General features: G+C 47.7%; 1 long non-coding RNA gene across 1 annotated transcript in view; it reads left to right on the forward strand.

Annotated features, from left to right (window-relative positions):
* LOC144134745 (uncharacterized) overlaps window positions 1-16201 on the forward strand; it is a 66385-nt gene extending 50184 nt beyond the window's left edge. The window contains exon 5 of the long non-coding RNA XR_013315237.1: window positions 15755-16201. This is a non-coding gene — a long non-coding RNA (uncharacterized LOC144134745). The remainder of the gene's footprint in view (window positions 1-15754) is intronic.
* The last annotated feature ends 2420 nt before the right edge of the window (window positions 16202-18621 follow it).

The raw sequence follows: 18621 nt of genomic DNA on the forward strand, positions 1-18621 counted from the left end.
GAATGACCTGGACTTTTGATGGAAGAGGCCGGATGCCAGAGCTGTTGACACGGTGGCCAAAGAAATCGAGCTCCGACTTGCCGAATGCACATTTTGCTCTGTTGATGATGATGCCGCAATCGGAGAGACGTTGAAAAAGCTGCCGAAGGTGTTGCAAGTGCTGCTCGGTATCGCGACTGAAAACGAGGAGGTCATCGAAGTAGGCCATGCAGAAAGGTAGAGCCCTTGTAACCGTGTCGACGAAGCGTTGAAATGTCTGGCCACAGTTACGGAGGCCAAATGGCATGCGGAGGTATTAGAAGAGGTCGAATGGTGTGATGATTGCAGTTTTGAGTACGTCCGATGGTTCAACAGAGATTTGGCGGTAGGCCTTGACGAGATCGATTTTAGAGAAAGTTGTTGCGTCATGCAGCGTGGCGGTAAAGTCCGCGATGTGAGGTAGGGGATAACCGTCCGGAACGGTAGCGTTGTAGAGGGCCCGGTAATCACCACAGGGCCGCCAGTCCCCTGGGGATTTTTTCGGTACCATGTGGAGAGGGGATGCCTATGGGCTAGATGAAGGTCGGATACTGCCGAGCTCCAGCATGTGTTCGAACTCGTTGCGGGCGATCTGTAAACGCTCTGGAGCAAGGCGACGGGCTCGAGCTTGAGTGGGTGGGCCATTGGTCACAATGTGATGCGTGACCTGGTTTTTGGCGGGCACTAAGAAGTTGGAAGGACGGAGCAGAGATGGGTATTCATCCAGGAGGGTTTCGTAGGCCGACTTATGTGGGCTGGGTATACTGGCAAGCGGTTCGCGAAGACGGAGGCCCTGAACAGAGAGTTTCGTCGTGCCGTCTACGAGACACTTGGTATGCATGTTGACCAGAAGATTGTAGTGGCGCAGAAAATCAGCTCGGAGGATGGGGTAACGTACGTCCGCGACGAGGAAAACCCATCGGAACACACGCCGGAGGCCCAAATTGAATGTAAGAGCACGTTCGCCATACGTAGCGTTGGGGGTGAGGTTGACGGCTTGTAGCGATCGGCCGGTGCGGCGAGAAGGTGAGGATGTAATGCTGCAGGGGAGGACGCTCACCTCTGCTCCGGTGTCGACAAGAAAACGGAGGCCCGAGATCTGGTCGCGAATTAAGAATAAGCGGCTGTTTTCCGGGGTGACACCACTTGCCGCCTCAAGTGGTGTCGTGGGAAGTTTCCCTGGAAGCGAAAGGGAGGAGTACATCGATGCGCTGCTTCACCAAAGGTGCGGTGATACCAGCGCTCGCTGGCTTGAAGAGGTGGGGTAGCACTACGTCGGGAAGATAAGGCCCGGTGACGGGAAGGCGAAAGAGAGCGGGAGGTCGACAGTGAGGAGATTTGATCGGAGAGACGTGTGATCTGTGCTTGGAAGTCGTCACGGAGGCTCTGAAGGTCCACGTGGGAGGGAAGAGGTGATGGCGGGGTGGGAGGCAGGGACACTGCGCCGAGGGAAAGTGTGGAGCAAGAAACGTCCATGACGGAACCCGCCAGCTCAGTGAGCTGCTCCAAAGACAACCCCTGGGCGGGCACAAGCACAAGGCGGACCGAGGACGGCAAACGCTGAAGGAAAAACTCACGCAGGAAGGCTTGGTCGAAGGTGGCAGCCTTGTCGCCCAGGACCTGCTGGAGCCGCCGCAACAACTTTGTTGGTTTGCGGTCCCCCAGTTCTTCGGAGAAGACAAGCTGCTGCAGGCGGCGATGTTCCCAGACGGCTGGTCGCTTGATGAGCTCTGTAGCCAACGTGTCAAACGGGGCTGAGGCGGGTGGATTTATGAGGATGTCGCGGACCTCGGTGGCGATCTCAGGTGGTAGCGACGCAGCGGCGTGATGAAACTTCTGCGCCTGGCTGGTGATGCGGCCAATAGTGAACTGGCTGTTGACTTGAGCGAGCCAGAGTTGAGGATCTGCCGGCGAGAACTGGGGAAGGCGAAGGGACAGCGCAGAGACTGCACTGGAGGGTCCGTCACCGGGAATGGCGGAGGCGTTGTAGTCGGCGTTGGCCATGCAGAGGCGGTTGTTCGAGCGGACGTCCGGGTCACCAGTTTGTTGCGCCCATCAGCATGAGGCCGGCATGATGAAGGAAAAATGATTGCTTTTAATGGCTGGAATGTTAGAACGTATAATGGCGTGGAGCCGAGAGGCACGTGACACCGGCACGAGGAGCGAGCTCAATTCGACCGCAATTCGATGTCGTTATCTTCGCCGACTGGTGCTGCTCCTGCTGCACAAGGCCGCTGCTGTTGCTACAGGAGTCATCTCCGTATTTGTAGACGCCGAAGACGCATCCTGCGTTTTCTTCATGCCTGCGAACATGCCTGCGAAAATCTTTTTGAAGTCAAAAATAAAGCCCTTGATTTGCAAGTAGATATCAGTTTGTCGAATAGAGTCTGGTCTGATGGTAATGCATGATAGCTTGCGTCTACTTCAAAATAATTTCTGCTCCCATGGTCATTTGCGCCTGTAGCGATCATCGCGGCACCGCGCCTCCTGCGCCAGTGAGCGCGAGCTTGGAACACTTACCTCGGGGCAACGCGAGCATCGAGTGGTGGAGAGCTCTCGAGGTCGAAAAACAGCTCGGGCACTTCGTTCCTCAGCTGGCATGGGCCTCGCCGCACCGATCCCCGTCGTACAGCTAAATAAATGTGTGCGTCTCCGCGGCCACATTTCTGGAGAACACGAACAACCACCAAGCACTCTCAAGCAGCACAGGCGCAGCCCGTTCCCGACTTCTTGCTCATCGCCGCTCCCACCTTCCGCCACGTACCCCACGCTATGGCACTGGATGCAAAATGTCGAACTTGCCAGTCCATGGTCGTTCTTCCGACGTTCTGCGAACCCCATCCAGTCGTTTATTTCTAGCAGGCGGAAGCGACCTTCTACCTTGACGGCATCGCATGACCGGCAGCACAGGCTCTCCTTATCTGTAAGGCCTTACCGCCCGGATTTTTCCCTCGCCTGGCCCTTCCACCAGCTGCAGCACTCAACTACCACGTTCTCAAAGGTGCCGTACTCCGCTTTTATGGCGTCACGCTGGTGTTTCCTTCACCTCCGTTCCCAGACGCCGTTCCTTCAGAGCCGCCTTGCCCGGAACAGCACCCGTGCTCGTCGCCTGAAAGCTTTTCCGGTACTGACTCCGGCCCGACACCTCCCCATCACGATGCCCACGCATTGACGGTTACAACGAACGCGGCCGTGGTTCTTTCACTCTTCTATCGGAGCACTGCATCTATTGGCTAACGCAAGTCTAGGCTCGTTCCTTTATCAACAACGTGTCCTGCTAGGTCAACACTACGATCGCTTAAAAGCAACACTGCCATTTGATTGCTTAGACCGGCTTTGAAGTGAAACACCGCGAGATAGCCCGCGCGACAAGCTGCGAGAGGTGGTCCTCCGTTACTGCGATATATCACCCTCCAAAACCCCTGTCGACACGTAAGCGGTTTCTGCCTCCCCCAATCACAACGCTGAACATTCTTCGACTGCCCTTTGTGGTCCAACGGTGACTAGCACACCATCCTTCGACGGAACTCCGGCAACCATCGATCCTTCCCCACCTGCTGCCCCGCCCTCTCGCAGCACCCTGCCAGCTGAGGCGCTGTGCCCCCTGCACACATTTGTTCCGCATTGCCGCACCCTATCACGACCACCCTTGTTGTGAATTCCTGTGCACACGAACTTCCTCGATTCTCTGTGAACACTACCCGCAAAGCGTCTTTGCCGCCGGGACAACCCCCAGCAACCCTCTACAGGGGCACCTCTGGCAAGACATCATTGCTAACTCTCTTGTCTCCCGCACCTATGTCTGTATAAGAGACAACTCATCGGCAACTCATCCGCGCCCAGCGCGCCTCCAGAAGCCGCAGTCGCACAGTTTGCCGCACTCCAGTCTGTTGCAAGTCCAGACACTTCCACCGCGTCTTCCGTCTTCTCAGACCCTTCAGTCCCGCTCAGTCTCGTCCATTTTACCGTGGACTCTCACGCTTGGGCTACACATGCTGGCTAGGCCTCGCCGCACCGGTTCCCGTCGTACTGCGAAACAAATGTTACCGCCGCCACGCCCACAAACCTTTCGAGGGCACCCTGCCACAGAAGGCTGAACTGCACGAAAAAGAGGGGGACCTCAGCTGCATTGCTTTTCTGCCTGACATTTGCATCAGCGTAGCTGGTCCCGAAGTAGATAGCCACTACTGATTATTTCCTTCCGGACGTCCACCGCGGGAACAATATTAGTAGGTCCATACCGATTTTCAGAAGATGCCTTGTTAGCAGTGGAATCCACTTGAAAACCCCTGACTTAGTCGGTGGCGTATTCTGTCGCATAATGTTCCGCTAGGTGTTCTCGTGCAGTTTACCACGATTTGAAGGTGATAATTTCAAGCTTTACTTGCTTTTAATAAATTGCTCTAACACGCGCAAGAACACTCTCACTAATACATGAGCTTAGCTAGCCGAAAGGATTCCTGTATCCTGCTCCTCATAGTCGTTGCACATGAAGTGACCGTTCGCCAATAAAAATTTTCCGGTATGTTTCGGCTGGACGAACCTGATAAGCTTCAAATCGCCCTAGTCTGTACTGTGCGACGGGCGCGGATAGACGTGGTTGTAATATTCGCCTTCAATTTCGGGGTAGGATTCTAGTAAATGGAAGAGGATGAGCTATTTGTCTATTACGGGAAGGTTGCAATATGTCTTTCCGAATATTTGTAACAACCGCGATGAGATTCGCCGTCTTCTTTGGCGCAAATGTTTTGCATGGCACAAAGCATTTGTCTATATTTCCTGTGCTCTCTGTGACTCGTGGTCCTAGCCCTGCCCCTGTGGTAAAATGATTGCGCTTATTAGCACTAAGAAGACGTTGTTATGGTGACTTAGACTCCTGGAGCCGCAAGCTCCAGATGAGTCAGACGCGTCTTCGAAGTAGGCACGCCAGCAGAATGTGTGATGGTAACTGAGAAACTCCAGCGGCTTCGCATATTGGCGATTTTCACGCTAGATGGGGCTCATCAACTCATCCAACATGGCGCTGCTACCGAGGACTGCTTCTGAGATTTGCCGAAGCAGAAGTGCGCTTGTTTAAAATTTCACCCTCAAATCGTGCTTGCTCGTCGAATGGCAGCCCCTTGCGCGCCAAACAGTCTCTTTTCTCGATTCTGTAAAGGAAAAATAGAGAGATAATGAAGAAAATGCTTCATGCGGCTGAAACCGCCAAGTGTGGAAGGGAAACGGTAGACGCACGACGCTCTGTTGATAGAATTTCAAATCTACTATATCGGCTATAAAGACAACGTGCAAATGACAAAGTTATAGGCGCAAGTTATAGCATTAAGCATAATAGGCAAACAAAGCCTTGGGATTGTCATACTGCTCGTTCACAAAAGAAACTCGAAAAGTTTGTCACGCGCTGTCGTTTGAGTATCAACTAATAACGCTGCTGCGTTCCTCTTTTCTTTTTGCTCATCAAGTTAATAACTGTCTACTACTTTAAACACAATTAAAAATTTCTAACCATGCGCATAAATGGAAAGCGAGACCAAAGAGGTCGCCTTTCCAGGCAGGCCATCTCTTTCCACAGAGGAACTGATCGCGCTATGGGCACTGAGTTTGTTGGTAAGTCATCAAATAGCCACTCATGGGCACTTCAAGTCCGAGGATGTCATCCTCTATGGGCGAGGGGCATTCTTTCAACTGTACTGCTTGAGTCCTGCAAGCATTCCTCTAGAGCACCCAGTTTTGTTATTCCCATTTCCACTGCACAGTGCTGACACCGGAACACTCCCCTATAGACACTAAAGATATATTTTTGAACCTGAAGTTAATGAAATCTTCCTTGCCTATCTGACACAGCCGAGCCCTTCTATCGTATTCACAAAGAGACGAGTGAAGGACAACGCCATGTCATTCCTTGAGACATCGTCATTAAAACACAAGGGGAGACATAAAGGTCGGTGTATATAGGAAGCCGACTCACGCGCCACTATTAAAATTCTTAATTCTAAACACCCAATAAACCACAGGGCATCCGTCATCTCCACTCTTCATAGCGAGTCCGTCCGCCCCTGCACAGAGGAGAGAAAGAAAAGGAGGAAGCCACCTTGTTCGCCGAGCTCCAGAAAAATGACTGCCCACGTGCCTTTATTCAACACGATTCCCGCCGTCAGGCCAGGAGAAAAGGAAGGCCAGTCATCACCGAAGTAGCCAAACGCACTCGCGTTGTGCTTCCTAACCTATAGCTTATGGTTTATGGCGTTTAAGTTTATCTGCAGTTTCTTAGTTCCTGCGGTTTCTTCCTATTTTGTGTGTAATGTGCCATGCCTTGCTGTGAAGTGTATAGGGGGGCCGGCGGCATTGCCAAGCTGTCCTATGAGGCAGGTTTTACTGTCGGTCTCCCGTGTCATGTCATATCGCGCAAATAAAGATTATAATTATTATTATTATTATTAATAAATTATTATTATTATTATTATTATTATTATTATTATTATTATTATTATTATTATTATTATTATTATTATTATTATTATTATTATTATTATTATTATTATTATTATTATTATTATTAAAGTGATTCAGGCTTCGAGCGGCGCCGTAATGAAGGTTTTAAGAAATTTCGACCACCTGGGGTCGTTTTACGTTCACTGATATAGCGCAGTACACGGGCCTCTGGAATTTCACCTACATTGAAATTCGATCGCTGCGGCCTGGATCGATCCCACGTCATTCGGGTCAGTAGCCGGGCACCATTACCTCTGAGCCACTGCGGCTGGTAACGTGAGGCGCGCCAGCGGCGTGTTGACACACTTTCTACTAAAACACCGCATCTGCGTGGCTCACAAACCCGTTTCAACGATCAGCTCCTTTGCAGCATGGCCCAAAGACAACATCCCCAAAGAGAAACAGGTGGGTGTTGTCTACAAATGTTCATGCTACTAATCGCTGGCCTCACACAACGGCGAGACAAAAAATTTCGATCAGAGAATCAGGCAACGCAAAAAAGACGTCCGGTCAATGAACTCAGAAAGCTACCCCCTGGCTGAGCACTGCGACTTTGCCGACCAGAGAATCGTCTTCGAAGAACTGAGCGTGTCGGTCGTGGAACCTAATGCTCCTGGAACGCTCGCTTTCGCATATGTCAAGGGCTTTCGCCACGTGGTAAAAAAGGCGAAGCGAAGGCCACTCTCTGCTTGTGCTTGCCCGCCTCTCAGTCACCCTTGAAGAAGGAACTGAGTTGGTCCCGGAAAGGTTGGATGAAAAAACATAATTTGTTCATGTTAGCGTTTCTCAACTTTCGTGTTTTTGTTTACAATAAAAATTTTGGCGTACGTATGTTCCCAGGAACATTCCATGAATGGCGCAAGGCATGTCATCGACAGAATGCAACAGCCTTTCAGCGAAGAATCGGCCTAAGATCAGGGCTCCGGCCTAGCTATTGGAGGAGTGACAATTGCACACGATCCGCCTCCGCAACTGTCTCTTATGTGACAAAACAATTGAAGCAGATTCTTAAGCTGCTGCTTGAGTGTATGACGCCATTGCTTTATTGGGTTAGTGCCCTTATATGCAGAATTGGTCATTTTCTACTTTATATTCGTAGCTCCCTGGGAGTCCTCATAACACTCCTAGCGCACTGGTGCAGCAGTTACGCGACGCGCCACTGCCTGCGATGGCAGGTGCTGCCACTGGCAGGGCGTGTGCGATTCAAGTTGCTCTTCCCGAGCAACCTCTCGCGACCAATCATGTATTTAACTGCCACCTCACACGGTGCGCAGCTTGCTCACAATCCAGTAGGCAGGTTGTGAAGACGCCACAAGGTTGCATAACACTGGCGGTCCAACTCCCTCCTTAGCTTCTTCTCTGGGGTTTTTTCGCGGATTTTTAACTCATGGTCAACGACGCCAACACCGGATTTTTGTCGGACACGAGCTCCTTGTAGCTATGTCGTAAAAAATTGTGGAATCCAGACGCTGAAATTTACCGTGACTACATCAACGTCACCTCACTTGCTGATCAAATCTTCTCCGTTGCCATTTCAGATCCTTGCCGAACATGTGATCTGGTGGCGCGACGCCAGTTGAGTTATTTACAGTCTTTAGATGATCAAAGACAAGATGAGCATTCCTGTAATCATACAGCCTTGCGTATGGACTAATCAGCAGCTTGATGTCTCGTTTCCGACGCTCCATAACATTACACTTTGGATGGTAGCATAATGCCGCGACTCTTCGCAGTCTTTGTTACTTCTTCAAATCTGCCGCCGCGCCACTTTATCGCTTTGTTTGCGACGCAAGACGCGACTGAATTTATCTCGATTGATCGCAGCCAAGCAGAGCTCATTCTACGTTGTTCCGGAATGTTCTAGTAACTTTGCACGCTTTCCCTCGAAAGTCCGCTGTCAGCTTTAAATTGAGCATGGCCGACAGCGGCGGGCATTCTGTTCGACGACCGCCGAGCACGCAACAATGCTACGCTGCCGCCGAGGGATTCAGTCCGTTGTGGGCGCAAGTCAGCCCAATCAACAGTTTTTTATTAAAAGAACTTTTGTCCGTATTCATTCCTCCTGACTGCCGGCACCACTACGTGACAATACAGTGTTCTTCTGCCGGACGCTAGTGACCTTGACACTGAGGAGAAATTGAAGTTCCCCTGGGCAGAGACTGCGCTCACCAAAAACGGAGCTTTAAAAGATGAAAGGAATCAAACACCGACTACTGGTGTTGCCATTAGGGGTCGATCTCGCAATAAAAACAGGGTTCGCCCGCACCAGCAGCCCTTCAAGCAGAGCAGGGGGGCGGGGAGGGGGGAATGAGAAAAAGCCTGATCGCGAATGCCACTCACTCCAAACTTAGCAGCTTGAGTTTGGCATATTCACATAATTCTTGCCCCTCGTTCTAGCTAGCCAACGATTCGTCCGTAGTCTTCATGCCTCATGGGCGACTTCTCTGTATGGAACTGCTCTCTGAAGCGGCGTAAAAATTCAGGCATAGTGCCAGCTCTGTGGCCGTTTAACTGGCACTGCAGGTAGCTTGGAAAACTAGTGCGACGGCGACAGCTCCTCTCAGAACCTCGCCCTTGTTCAAGTCAATCGTACATGAAAAGCACAAAGACCGTAGGGTGTTCTTACCCGCTAAAAAAAGGTGTTGATACTCTGATTCCTTGGATGTGTAGGAGCTCAAATAATATCGCCGTCTATAAGGAGCAAGAGTGTCTGCAGTGCAGTCTAACCTTCGTGAGATCTACTGCATGCTCTGGAATCAAATTGCCAGTTGCACATTCCCTCGGTCGCAGCGGTGGCTCACTGGTTATGGTGCTCGGCTGCTGACCCGAAAGACACGGGGTCGATCCCGGCCGGGGCGGTCAAATTTCGATAAACGCTAAATTCTACAGGCCCGCGTACTGTGCGATGTCAGTGCACGTTAAAGAACCCTAGGTGGTCGAAATTTCAGGAGCCCTTCACTACGGCGTCCCTCAATAGCTTAAAGGGTCCTTGAAAAGGGTGTTTGAGGTTGGCTATAAAATGCTTGAATTAGGTAGAGTACAGGCCAACGAGAGTTCATGACGCGTACAAGACCTCAAAAGCGAGCCGATAATTTACAATACCATTTTTAAAACTCCCGTTTCCGCACCTAGTGGGGAACTGCGGTGCTGATATTTCGCTCGAATCCCGGCTCGTTACGTCATGTAGCGCTCGTTACGCCAGCAGCGGACAGCTAGCATTGGCTCGCGCACGACGGCAGCCGCGGAGGCGGCGAGTGCGAGGGGCCGGTAGAGAAGCGCCGAAATTTCTGTGTGCAAAGAGTCGCGAGAGGAGAGGGAAAGGCGTGAAGGCGGGGAAACTCAGATTTGGACTACAGAAAACTCGGGTTCCACAAAGTGCATCTAAAAAATTTTTGCTGGAGGTTATTGTGAAGCGGCACCATTTAGCATCCTAGGCACATCCCATCTTTGTTGGGATCCTTTTCACAGCCCCTTTAAGTTGCTTTGGGACGTTAAACCCCTAAAAACCAAACAACACCAAGCACCTTCCCTTTCAGTGGGCGTACAAGGAGCGGGGCTAAAATCGTTTGGCATTAGAGGCTGGGGAAAGGTAGCATTCGCGAACAGGTGGTAGCTTCCGTTGCAGAGCACAATGCGTGTTTTTGAGTCATCTGGCGAATACTGCTTGCTGGATCTGTTGGCGCAGAATGCAGGACGACCTGCTCGTGGGTACAGTTCCACATCACGCGTAAGAAGCGAAAAGTTAAAGAAGCCGCTGCAAGCATCTTCAAATTCACGTTGTAACCCCTCGCTCTAGGCTCGGAAACACTAGCGCGAATCGGATATCTCTGTGGGCATTAGGGATACATTCAGCAAAACGCCACTTCGTTAGATACAGCATTCAGACTACTGCGGCAAGCCAGATTGGGAAGGAACTACCAGTTCCACCATTGCTAAGGCTTTTGTAATTGCAGGTTGCACGCACTGCGAAGAAGAAACACTTATTGGCTCCCAATGAGATGCTCACTGTGCACATTCCTATTTACCCGGCGTTTCTAATAAGGAGGAAAAATGCACGTGGTTCTTTAGATAACATTACTTACTAATACGAGTGCCCAACAACTCGGCCCGAACGAAAGCAGTATTTTTTTAACGCTACTGAGAACTGGTTTCTTCACTTATCCCAGTCTACTGTGGTCCAAAATCAAGTGAGCGTCTCTTATGCTGCCAAAGTTCTATAAATAGCTCAACGAGACTCTCTTCTCGTATACATTATGGCCGGGCTTTTGCAGCAATGTGCGCCAGTGGCAGAAACTCACGACCACAGAAGTTGTCCGCACCTGTGTAAGCGGCCAGCCCACATTCTATGAAGCAAAATTAACTCCCTATTAAAAAAACAAACACTACTCCTATTTAACTGGAAATCACCATACAGTATGTCGTACGGCTGCCTGAGGTGTGGCGGATATTTCCAATAGCACTACTGTCGCGTTGTAGAATAGCCACAACTTGAACGTCGAAGTGGTTTTACAGAATTTTTAGATAGTTTTGCACGATGGAAGATTTTTCCCACCAATATTGTCACCCCACACAATACTGCTGTGTGCTTTTAACACCCGAAGACGTTCTAGAAAAAAATGACCTAACTATTGAGAACCATCTTTGCTGCAGGTATTTTAGGAATTTCAGGAATTTCGCACAATCCCTCTTGTGCAGAAATGTCCCACCATAGAAATCCTCAGAAGACGGCATATTAAAGCTTTCAGCTTCTTCTTGATCACCTTAAGGACTTTGTTCATAATCCTTCATTCCCAAACAATATGCGAACACCACAGGCACCACGTAATACGCTTAGAACTGGATTGGCAGTGTGCCGAAACAGGAAGCCTAGCTCTCACTTATAAAAGTGAAACAGCCAGCTTAAGACGATAAGCATATTAACCACATCTATAAAAATTTTACAAATTCCTTGCGAAAGTCATCACTGGGCAGTGCACACGATATGCACCCAAGAAAAGACCATCAGCAGTAGGCAGGCGGGTCCCGGCTAATAGTTCGCGGAACACAGACTACCAGCACGGAATGCGAAAAAATCATTAGTACGAGAATCAGGGCCTGATTTTATTGTTCTTTTAAGCTAATTTCTCGCCCGCCTTGCAATCTTCGTTTTGTGCTTCTTTCCAGTGGTGTCAGCATTGAAAATTAATATCACATTAGTGCACTTTGGCAAAAGCGAATACAGCCATAACGTATAAAGCAAGAACACCTCCTTCCAGGGCAACTAAAATGTTTGCTCATATTGCATTAGTGCGGCCCCAAACGACGATTTATGTCGCAAGCGCAGTTGTACAAGGTAACTAGCAATAAGCAATAATCTAGGTGCACTCCCCATAAATATAAATTACCGTCTCTTTTGCTATCCGGGATCGCGAGTAAAACCCAATAAACTAATATATATTGTAGCATTATCTGGTCGTTCTCTGAATCTGCTCACAAGAACCGCAGCACAAGGACAAAATGAAGGCAGTATTTCCAGTGATCATTAGAAACGTCACGTGCTCAGGCAATCGTTGACCCTTATATCGAATTTTCAGAATACTTAGAAAAACATTCTGAGATGCCGACAGCCGTTCACAGTTGTGTAGCCGACAAAGAACATGTACGAGAAATAAACGCGCGACATGACACATCTTTCGCGCTACGATTAACAATGACCTGTCCGTATCAACGTATCATCATTCCTAGCCAAAACGTTTATGAGTGTAAAAGCATCCCGGCAATTTTTAGATCACACAGACGAGTTTAGAAAAGCTTCTGCGAGAAAACGAGCGAAATGAAACTTCTGGCACGGTGTAAACTTTCTTGGCATTCATAACATAACCGGGCGCAGCAAGCCCCAAGGAGTGAAACTTTGCACCTTAAAACTCAATGTGATGCACAATCATCTTGCAGAAATGGCGCGGAAAGTTCTTCTGGCGTGGTAGTCACCATTCAAAGAAATTAATGCGAAAAAGTTGTTAGAGCCAATACATTGAAAAATACCGAGTTTGGATTAGTAAAACATTACCTTGCTATGACGTGACCAATGATGTGCGTAAAGAAATGGAGACTGCGCAGTGGTCGGTTATTTTTGCTATGCCCTTGTCTGTGCTACATGTTTTTATTGGGAACCTCAGTAGCCACAGCATATACACATGCCGAGAGATTGGTCAGGAGTTGTTGGTGAATGCCAAGCAAAAGCACATAGGCCTGCGACTGCAAGGAAAAGAGGGGCATAAGGCGGCATTGTGGAGTAGTGATTTTACTGAAAACGTAACAATTAAATTAATTAGTTTTGAAGCACCAGAAAGAAAAAACACATAATTGTTAGACATTTCGAAGAATTAGCATAGATTTAACAACGGAAACCTCAAGTTGCAATACTTTTTCCTTTTTCGTCTCATTGCTGTGAATCGCAATTGTTACAGTGTTAAGAAGTTTGCATTATACGGCATAAGCTTAATGTTCAGCCTATCCTAGTATGCCCCATTAGTGCGCACGCAGTAGCGGGATTCCTTACCACTTCTGCATTACAGTGCGTTGTTTAGTCGGCGGCATGGCAACAGCAACCGAACAGCTCAAGTCGAGAATCGCTTTGTCTCTGGACATTGCCTGGCAAATTTTGCGTGCTATTTTGCCCGTGATATATTGGATTCATTAAAACACTTCTAACGTAAAAATGCAACAGTTCACATATTCTTTCGGCGGAGATGGCGGCTTTATGATTACTGAAATCATTCACTCGAGAGTTTCCTTCCACCCAACATAATTTCTTGGCTTCTACAATACTGCAGGATTTGCTTCATGCACTTGGACAAATACTGTCTGTCTGTAAAACCGTTTCGGTTGTTTCATATATTTCGGTGCAAAACTGCTGATGTTTCGCATTTTCAACAATGAAGTCACCCGGTAGACTAATTCTTTTTCAACCATAAGAAGTACGTTGGGGGACAAATATTTGAGGTAAAACATTTGTCCCCCAACTTACTTTTTTATTATTAAAATATTATTATTATTATTCACATAGGTAAATGAATCGAACTTTTGCTGCGTCATGTGAGAAGTACACCGAAGCGTTGACGAAGTCACTTCCCACATCAAGGCGCAGACGCCGCCAGCGTCTTCTACGTTGATACAAGGCAGAACTATTGCTTTTCATGGATGAATTGTTAAGGTATATTGGGACCATGTCTTGCAGCCGCTGTGTATGCTTCGGAAGTCAGAATAAGAGCCATCAACTTGCGATGGCTGGTCGGGATTCATTTAGGCTTGTTACAGGTACAGCACCAAACTCATAGGCGGGCCCGCCAAGACTAGGTGTACTTTGTGACATTAGCGTTTTTCTTTCAATCTCTTCATATAAGCACTGTATACCCATTTATTTTTTCTTGAGTGTAACCACCGATGAGCTCAGATATCGCGCTGATAACGATGACGTTCTAGTCAGGGGCAATTAGTTTCTTGAAACGACAAGCACAGCAGCACTGCGTCGGGTACTGCAAGCGCGTGCCTGTTGCGCAGCAGGGCTCCTTGTCTGGAAATAGCGAGACAAGGCTTGATTTGACTGCAATCATGAGTTCGCGTAAACCACGAATGTGCACGCGCTACCTGTCTCGTTTAACTATTCGTCTTTATAATTGTTATCTGCTGCTTGACCCGCAATCATCAATTACCTCGATTACAAAGTGACACAAGACAGGCTGAGAAAAAGTAACCAATGTTTGCATCCTTAGTTCTCCAAATTAAATGGGACGAAAGAGATTGACATGAACTACTACAAACTGCGTGCCACTGTATTTGTACCGCAGTTATGTTAGGCTGCCCACTGAGTTTCTGAAGCAGCAAGTTTATAAGACTATTTTTAGATTATTCAAATATTAGTCTGATCTCATATTCGATCAATTATTAGACGAGACCTGCAGATCACTACTGCAGCGACGTACACCAGCAGTCAGAGGAATAACGCTGCTTGCTTTACTGAAAAAAAATGTGATAACTCTACACCCTGGCGACATTGCTGACAGCTGTTCATAGAGGGTTTTATGCATATCCTAAGAGTTATGCTGCATATAAATATTTCAGGCAGAGTGTAATGATTTCAAGAACAATTAATTTTTGTTTTACAATGCACTCTGTCAACCTCTACCTACCCGTCTGAATACAGGACCACTAGCTTCCGGCATTAAATATTGAACTCTGCGCTCGTTGCATGTGAAGATATCTTTTGTTAATCTTCCATATTATGTAGCAACGCGTGTAAATGCTTTAGAAATAGAGTTAAATGACGACATTCTTTAGTAAATTAGTCTTCTACTTCTGGCTAAACGAGATCGACAAATACTGACCTACATTCATATTACGCAGACGAAGACAAGTCCTCGTGTCGAAACATTGGCAAGCATTCTGAGGCTTTCCCCTTCTTTGTTAACTTTGTAACTACAGTGATATTAGTCATACAGAATGCCTTGCTTTGCAGTCATGCCTTCTGTGGTTGTTTCTTACCTGGTAAACTAGCCCAGCATTCGCTTGTACTGATGCAAGTTCAATTTATTTGGGAACTGCAAGAAAGCGTGTACCAACTGAATAAAAGTAGACATTGAAAGAAGCGAATGCATTTCCTCTCTTGTAACCGCCGTAATTGCGCGGATGTGTCGTTCAATGTAAGGGCCTTTTTCCACTTTTTGAATCGCGGAAGCAGACTAATCAAGTGAAGAGCTAGAGATTCATATTGACGAATGTCCTCAAAGTGTCGAAGCTCTTCACAGAACAGTATTTTCCTCAGAACGTACTAAAAAGCTGTTGAGGTTTTCATTGCATATGTACGGCTGCGCTTGGGTGGACGGCAATGAGTCATTATTCTTCGCTTAATACAAATCAACTTAGGCTTGGGGATATCCATAAAGATTTGACCACATTCTACTGTAGTGCATGTCCTCTGCACAGTAAATGCCTCACAGGCTGACGCCGTTTTCATAAGGCGATCCCCGGCATTTTAGACATATGAGTCAAACACATTACTATAACTTTTGCGGGCAGACGCTTCCGGGAGCATTAATTGGCTTTATTTATTGTGAGGTGTATTTCCATGTTCTCACTAATTGGTCGATTCGTGTGAGTCAGCTGTATACGCTTCGTGCTCATGTTGGCATTTAGTGCATATTCCACAGCTTGTGTCAAAACTGTGCAAGGGCAGTAATACTGTGTGATCCCTATTTTACCTTTTCAGACAATATAAAATGTGAGTTGCACCAGTGGGAAGCAAAAGTTACTGCAAACCGTCAAGGCCCCTACAAAAAAAGCCCCGGTTATCACGCTTGTGAAAGAGAATTCTATCAATATTGTCCTAGGCCGGACCCAGTGCAGGTTTACCTTACCGAAGAATGCAAAGCTATTTCTCCACCACTTCATCAAGTCGGAGGCTACTCATGAACTCAGCTTTGCTGCTTCTTTCCTATCAAAAATATGGCTGCTCAAGAGTGCTCTCAGTTCTGAGACTATAATCATTGTCTATTTTCATATCGCAATGGAGTGATTTAATTCTCGCAAAGTTCTTTCTTTTCAACAATCCATCTATCTAAAAAGAAAATCGCAGAGGAAAAAAGATACACGCGGTAGAGCGTTTTTCTCTTGCAAATTGCTCTCCATGTTTTCAAATTTTCAGTCTGTAATAAAATTTCGCAGCAATAAACATTACCACTATAGGGTAAACGTTGCTTTTAATGAAACACTCCTCGATATTTTGCTGCCTCTGCATGACATAAAAATGACACCAAAAGCTGGGCATATCAGCCAATTGTCCTCACTTCACACGGGCAGCATTTAGGGTGCACTCGTGCCGTTGCGTCCGCATATGCAAAGCGACAGCTATTGCTCCGTTGCAGTAAACCAATTTCTTTTTCAAACAGTTTGAACGCACTTCATGAAAAGCAGTTTATAAATTCTTTGTGGCCCATGGCGCCCAATAGGTCGGTCCATAATGCTGCGCGGGCGAGTGCTCGTCACCGATATAGTTTAGGTGCGAGCGAGTGCATCGGAGTGCACAAATTCAGGGGGAGGCACTTTGTTTACCTCAAGTTCGGTGACGTAAAGTACATAATTGTTACTACATAGGCGCTGGCAGGAAGCAGCGTAGTCGTTAGCAAGTTCGGCTGCGGAACGTTAGGATAGTGGTTCAATTCCCACCGCGCGCAAGAATTTATTTTCGTATCGAGTTCACGTCTTTTGATTGACAGCTATTGTGTCACAGATTTCGCGAACGCACGTACGTGCGGAACGAAGCGTTCAGCCGATGCCGGCGCATTCGTTCGTTGGTCTTCTGTCGCAGTGTAGCTGAGGAAGTAGTAAGCTTGCGTTTGCCCGCATTCTGAGACTCTATTGAGGCGAGTGCTAGGAGGGAGGTTGCGCGGCACTCGACTCGGTCGACAGAAGTGAACTTCCAATGGTGCAAGAGCGTGACATCGGAGGGAGAGGCTCGTGGCCGCGAGTATGAGCCGTTAAAGGCTTTCGCTTTAATACCACTAGGCATCTCTGATAGGTTCTTCACCAGGAGCGCTATGAACATGTGAGCATCGCGGCAGCGTCTAGTTAACGGCCGAGCGTGCGGTACACAGAAGTGTTCAGCGCGGGATCGCTGTCCGTGCACATAGTGATGTGGGCGGCACGGCCGCGCCACCGGAGCGCTCTTGGACCATGCTTGGGGAGCGATGTCCGGCGAGGCTTTATAGTAGACGTAAAAGGGGCACATTGCGTGAGCGGTTGCGATGAATACAGTCTAGTCAGTAGCATCCTTTTTAGCTTAAGTTTTATATAAACTTTGTTTCTTGCGAGTGTGTTAGCGTTTAGCGCTGTGTTGTGTTATAGCACCTCAGAGTGGAAAAGGTGATTCAAATAATATATAAAGAAATATTTAATAGTGGCAGAGGTACATAAATGTTTACGCTAGGCAGATAAGCATTGCAAGTTCAACAATGCATTCGCTAGGGCAGGTGGTAACCGCAGACCACGACGAAGAGAGCAATTTTACTATTCGTTCTTTCTCTGCGTTGGACTGTACTTTGTATTCTGTGAAAGTAGTGGATATCCCGAGGCCCAATTCGCTGATGGTGGTTTGACTCGCTGTCCGAGTGCTGCTTTGAGTGTTTTCCCTATGGTGGTTTCTACCAGGTCCTGCTCCTTAATGTTCAAATTTTGGTATGGTAAACAAAAAGTGTTTCTGCTTGCTCGGAAGGCTTATATTAGCTTGAGCCTTCCTTCTGTTTGAGTCCTTTTATGCAGCTGGCTGCCCGCGAAACCATCTGGGCCACCTGGGCGGACATGGGACGGTACTGATGTAAACTCACCTCAGAGAAGCTAAGTAGCAAGCTAGGCAAAACTTGCACCAATTTTGTGCCCGCTGGGTACCTGGCGGCACTCTGGGTAGAACGTCGCACCTTCCGCATATTGTCGGAGTGCGTATTGAAATTATCATTGCAAATATAGCAGTGGAACAATGTGGGAAATTTTTAATATTTTGCTGTTGGTAGCAGCAAGCTAATTTTACAAAGCGACCACTTTCGATCGCTCCTCAAAGTGTGCTTACTTTTACGCAAATGTTAAAATGCAATAAAAAGGTCCTTCAGCGCTGTGCTTTCAATGCCAGTTAGCTGCTGACATGATGCGTTTATTAAAAATCAGTAAAAACAGATGTACATTGTACTCTGGGTTTAAGTAGGATATGTAAATCACAAATGTTTAGTTCATCCTAAGTCGTAGTTTCCAAAGTGAAGCTAACTTCCTTACCAGTTCTCTTTAAATGCGTTTAAAGTGTTACGGAAGCGCCGGGCCCGTTGGTACATGACTTCAATGAAAACAGCGCGCGAAAGACAGGACCCAGAATAGGAGACACGCGCACACACAACGCTTAAAAGGAGCGCCCGATGTATACAAAAAATTAACTACATTACGGAAAGTTCGCCGGGTCAGTCGGTACACTACTTCAACGAAACCATCGCGCGAAAGACAAGGTTTCAGAATAACAGACACGCAACAGTGTAAATGAAGCGCCCAGTCAGGTAATATAGGTACCTTATTTCGCCATAGTCAACATAAGAAAGA

This window comes from Amblyomma americanum, chromosome 5 (assembly GCF_052857255.1).
Source record: "Amblyomma americanum isolate KBUSLIRL-KWMA chromosome 5, ASM5285725v1, whole genome shotgun sequence".
NCBI classification, from domain to species: Eukaryota; Metazoa; Arthropoda; class Arachnida; order Ixodida; family Ixodidae; genus Amblyomma; species Amblyomma americanum.